Here is a 6144-nt window from a genome sequence, read left to right as displayed (position 1 = left end):
AAGAAGTTAACTCAGTCAAATTCTTAGGTTTATATGTAGATAAAAATTTGAGCTGGCAGGCACACCTTGAATACCTAGCAAACAAAATGAGCAGCTTTGCATTTGCAATGCGAATATTATCAATTGCTACTGACATGAATACACAAAAAGTAGCACATACAAGTAACTCAACAAACGTAATGTGATTACTAAAAATACAGAAAAAAAATCATTCGAAGTATGTGCAATGCGAATCACAAAGAACCATGTCAACCGTTATTTAGAAAACTTTGCCGTCCTTATACCTATATGAGATTATTATAGTTTTGTACACTGGACATGAATTATTTGAAGGAAACCATTTTGTACAATCACATGATACTAGAAACAAAGAAAATTTTATGCTCCTCGCTTACTGTCTCAGACTGTATGCCCAGGGACCTCAATACATGGGAATGAAAATTTGTAATAAATTAAAAGGGAACAAGTTGATGCAGATGAATTTAGGTTCGCTTAAAAGAAAGCTGTATGAGGTACTGACATTGAAGTATTATTACTCAGTGGATGAATTAATTCAGGACAAACTGGAAATTTAAGCTAGATACAAAGTGTTACATATTCCAAGAAATATCCTTATAGTGTTATTATTTACTGTAGTGCTATTATTTATTAATGTACTAATCATCATAACTGTATTATAAATTTTTGACATGTCTCCTGTACGCAAACCAAATGGATTGCAAATGTAAGTCATGAGATGAATAAAACACAATGCAACATCCACATTATGTGTGTTATTTAATAAAAGCCTGATTAAGAGCAGTTAGTCATTTGATGATTAACATTTGAAGCCATTTCAAGTGAATGACTCCTAAATTATTTTCACCATTGTAGCTCTGTTTATAAGAAAGTGACACTAAATAATGTTGAAAACATACCTCAAACTTTCCTTCTCATCCTGTCCAGTAGGGCTCCCTGACATGGAGTTCTGAGTGACTTTTCTGTAACTGTTCCCATTTTCCAAAGCTCATCATTCCTTTTCCTTCAATCCTTCTCCCAGAAGAAGGAGCCGCTAATTCCATAAGATCATGTGTTGCGAGATCATAGGCTACTTTCGGATGAGTGATCCAATTGCATGTCCACTCAGGTCATATCAGTAGAAGCATGTAGTAATTGTGTGAGCACAAAGCCTACCATATTTCCAGTTTGGTTATATTTAAGGGTCAGTTGTGTACTTCTGCCTTTTGGCCCAAATAATTAAGCGCTGATGTGACTTAGCACAATAGTCAATGAAAAATTTGTAGAACTAAGCATATGTTTTCTGATATGTTAAATCGGAGCTGTTAACAAATGAAGTGAGGTATAATATCATGAAGGATAATAAGGTAGCATAATGCATGGGTTTACAAGCTGTACATTTATTTGCAAGCAAGAATCAAACAAAGAAAACTTGTACAAAAAGGTGGCCATACATTTCTAAATAGACTTTCAGCAGATACTTAAATGAATCAGTCAAAAGAACAGAGCATCAAACAAAAAGATATGAACACCAATGAATGCCAGCGTTTGTAGCACATGTAATGCAGTTTCAACACTTAGCAATGTTTTTAACCCCAACACTGATATCAGTCCTATTACTCACTTACTTTATACTTTAATGCTCCTTTTATGGTCAACTATAATCACACTAAGTCTGCACTAACACTATCCTGGATCACTTTATTACAAGCAGCTCATCGACTACCCAATCTTACCAACAAAGACCGTCTCTCTTCAAACTACAACAATCATAGCACCATCTTTGCTCCACAAACAGCAGCAACAAAAGACCAAGAGGCTCCTCTGCTAGCTTACTCCAGATACTGGACACATGACCAACCACTGCAGTCAAGTTCGCTACTTTCCCTGGCCCACCTTATCCAGAAATACCTTATATAATAAACATATTCTTAAATCTATATACATTTACAGTTTATCCCTTAACTAAATATATATGCCTTATCCTTTTAATTTATTATTTTAATTTTGTTCAGAAAGGAAATCACATGACTCAAAAAGTACATTTCTTAATTCTTATGAACAAAACAAATGATATTCACATAAATTATTATATCATAATCCCGACTGCAATGTCAACATGCTGAAGCTAAATAACAATGTGCATGAGTAGAATTCTCTTTTATTACCACTGAATTAAATATTGTAAAGAATTTGTTTAATAGTTTGTTTTTGTGCGTATCATACAACCTATTTGGTGGTGTGTCATACATGTTAAGAACATGTCCACTGATGGTTATTACTTGTTCTAAATAATTAAACATTTAAATTTAATAACTTCCAAACAAGATGCCATCCACAAAGGAATATCTTTAACATTTATGAAGCTCAAATGTAGACATTTTTGGCTATTTTAATGATGTACAATGCTTTTAATGTAATACATTCAGTTGCCAGACCACCATGGCATTCACTTCCTTTGTCACCAGGATTGGCCTTAGGCTTTTGGCAGTGCCTTGTTATGTCCACAGACCAGCCAGTCCTCAGCAGCTTCACTCATATTGTGGTCCAACCAATTGATACACCTAGCTGGGCTCTACCACTAACAATCTGGCTCTCTGATGCCTGTCCTTACATGGTACTCAACAGTTTGACCAAGCTACTTGTTCTGTTATTGAGTTTCTACATCTGTCACTGTATATACAGGGTGTACATAAAGTACAGGAACACTTTCAATTATTTATTGCACAAGAACCAAACATTGTACAGATATCATACATATGTCACTTTGAAGAGAAACCCTGAAAGTTTTCTTTCATGTATACTGCCACAGTGTATTTGGTAATTTGCTGATAGTCAGCACTAGTCGCAAACATGGTGTGTTCAGATGCGGAGCGAGTTTTCTGTGTGTTGGATTTCGACAAAAACAAATTTGCTACAGCTGTTCAATGGATGTTTAGAACCAAGTACGGTAAGAAGACATCAACAAGGAAGGCCATTTACCACTGGCACAAAAAATTCATTATGACAGGTTGCTTGTGCCCGGCGAAGAGAAGCGGGCATCCCAGTGTGAGTGAAGTGAATGTGGAGCACGTATGAGAGACATTCATAAGGAGTCCAAAGACATCAGTGCATCATCCATCCCAAAAACTCAAAATGGCAGTGTGGAAAGTCCTGCAACATAAGCTGTCTATGAAACCATTCAAATTGGAGCTAGTGCAGAAGCTCAATGACGACGACAAAGATAAGGATTTTGAGTTTTGTTCGCAGTTGCAACAATTGATTGAGGATGGGGATGGCATTGTTAATAACTTAATTTTTAGCGATGAAGCCAATTTTCACACTAATGGGAATGTGAACAGGCATATTTGTTGAATCTGGGGTACAAAGCATACACACAAATGCATTGAATTTGAGCATGATTCCTCAAAGGTAAATGTTTTTTGTGCCTGTCATGTCGAAAACTGTACAGGCCATTCTTCTTCGCCAAGAGCACTGTCACTGGACATTCCTAATTGGACATTTTGCAGCAATGGCTGATGCCTCAAATGCAATTTATCTTTCAGCAGGATGGGGCTCCACTCTATTTTCATCGTGAAGTTCATGGGTACCTGAACACGGAGCTGCCGCATCAATGGATCGGCCATGCCACAGAAGGAGACAGCTGTTTCATGAAATGGCCTCCCCAATCAGCAGACCTCACTCCATGTGACTTTTTTCTGTGGGGACACATTAAAGATCTGGTGTATGTACTGCCTCTACCATGTGATGTAGCAGAGCTCTGGGAGAGAATACAGGGAGTGACTGCCACAGTCGACGATGCCATGCTGGGACGGGTATGGCAAGAATTCGATTACTTTATTGACATCTGCCTGGTCACTGTATAAAAAACTTTCAGAGTTTCTCTTCAAAATGCAATATGTATGACATCTGTACAATGTTTAGTTCTTGTACAATAAATAAATGAAAGTGTTCCTGGACTTTGCGTACACCCTGCATATCAAAAATAGTTCTTAACCAGTTGTTGCATAACACTGAGTAAGTGTCAGCCACAAACAGAGACAAATGACAGAGCTGAATGTAAAGATGCAGTGAAAAAAAAAAGACCAAAAATTTTTTAAACAAATAAGTAGATATAAAAAGAATAATAAACTAAAGATCACAATATCAAACGGAAAAACAAGTACAGATAGAGTACATACATGAGTTAATAGAAAAGCACTCTGAAGTAGAAGGGTCTTAATTACCTACATTCACACTTCATATTAATGTGTCTGAATAGTTTTTCCACATTTATTTATTCATTTTTACCATTCTGTTGGCCCCCTTCAGGAATTAACTATTAAAACGTTCATTCCAAGTTGTGACCCTACTTTAGACTAGACTCAAGCAATTTCCGGTCCCACATACATCTGCTCTCAGTGAACTAATGTTTTATCAGTATATTTTTCATTACCTTTACACACAACAGTTTTTTTGTTTTGAATTTACATACGGATCAGTGACTGCAGAAATGACATAAATTCATTTTTCTAAATTTTACAGGGGAGCAAAAATATGTATCTTTTTGAAATGTAAAACAAATTCCATCTTTTTATGTACACATCTTGTGCATAAAAGCATCACTATCACATGGTATATTTCCAGACAGCCTGAAATACGCTATTGACAGACCTCTTTACAAGAGAGGCAGTAAGATATGAATAATTACCGGCAGATCTCACTACTTACCTCCTCCTTGAAGGTACTGGAAAAATGTATGTATGCAGCAGCCATAATACACCTCTCTCAAAATATGATACAATTTAGTCAGTCTCAATTTGGATTTCAAAAGATTCTCTCTACAGAACATATTTTTTCAGTTCACAAATCAGATTACACAAGGGCATGCTGAAAAGTAATACCTCTGAATTTTTTATTTGAAAACTCTTAAAGCTTTTTCAATAAAACAAATGTTATTAACACTACACATCTTTATTCTTTAAGTCTACATATTTATTTCTGAACATATTCACCCTGGCGGCAAACACACTTCTTCATTTCTCCCAAGAGATCAGTTTGTTGATATCGTCACTATAGAAAGGCTGACAGAGCCATAATCTCACCTCAGTATGCACTGCTTCATTACTATCAAACTGAAGTTGTTGAAGGCGTTCTTTAAGTTTTGGAAACAGACGAAAATTAGATGGGGTCAAGTTGGGACTGTATGTAGGATGCTCAATGACAGTGAATCCAAGGTGTCGGATTGTTGCAGATGTGACAGCAGTCATGTGTGATCTAGCATTATCTTGCTGAAGGAGAGGGTGCTCCATGTGCGGACAAACTGTTCAAATTGGAAAGTTGATTACAGCATGCTGTTTCTCGTGCACTGACATAGTTAGGTCACACACCATTCATCTTACAAGCTATAATTTGGAGCTCTGTAATAGCATTTGTTTCATTTAAAAAGCTTTAAGAGTTTACACATAACAAATTTAGAGGCATTACTTTTCAGCACACTCTCATACAAAATTTGAATGACAAAATATTGCCAGTTGGTATCTTCTGTGACTTGTCAAATATTTTTTGTGTAGTTCACAGTATTTTACTACAGAAGCTCAAATACTAAAGTATCTGTATTATAGATTTTGCTGGTTACTGGTTTTCATTCTATCTAACTAATAGGATGCAGAGTGTCACAACAGGAAACTTAGGGTGTGTGCACAGTGATACAGCATTTTGTAAATATGGAATAATCACTACAGGAATCAATATTGACTCTGCAAATTTTGCATTACAGGTAATATCAGAGTTTGGAGATGAAGATGTATTTTCATTCACTAATATCTTATGGAATCATGTTCTGGGGTAACCCATAATTGTTTGTTGTGCAGAAGTGTGTAATAAGAATAACAATAACACACGGTGTCCTTTCTGTAGCCTCTTGTAGACAGCTCTTTAAACAGTTGGGCACACTGATAACAGCCTCATAATACACTATTTTCATGAAGTTTGCTGTCAACAATTAATCACAGTCTGGAAACAACAGTATCATTCATAAATATAATACTAAAAGGGAGAAATGACTTACAGAATCCATCACTCAGCCTTAGTGGGCATATCTACTTGAATCTCCCTACAGTGTCAAATCTTCGCTCCTTAAGCTTGATTTTTGTCACAGGAAAGAGA

Source organism: Schistocerca cancellata, chromosome 1, assembly GCF_023864275.1.
Source record: "Schistocerca cancellata isolate TAMUIC-IGC-003103 chromosome 1, iqSchCanc2.1, whole genome shotgun sequence".
Taxonomy (NCBI): Eukaryota; Metazoa; Arthropoda; class Insecta; order Orthoptera; family Acrididae; genus Schistocerca; species Schistocerca cancellata.
This window is presented reverse-complemented; position numbering follows the sequence as displayed.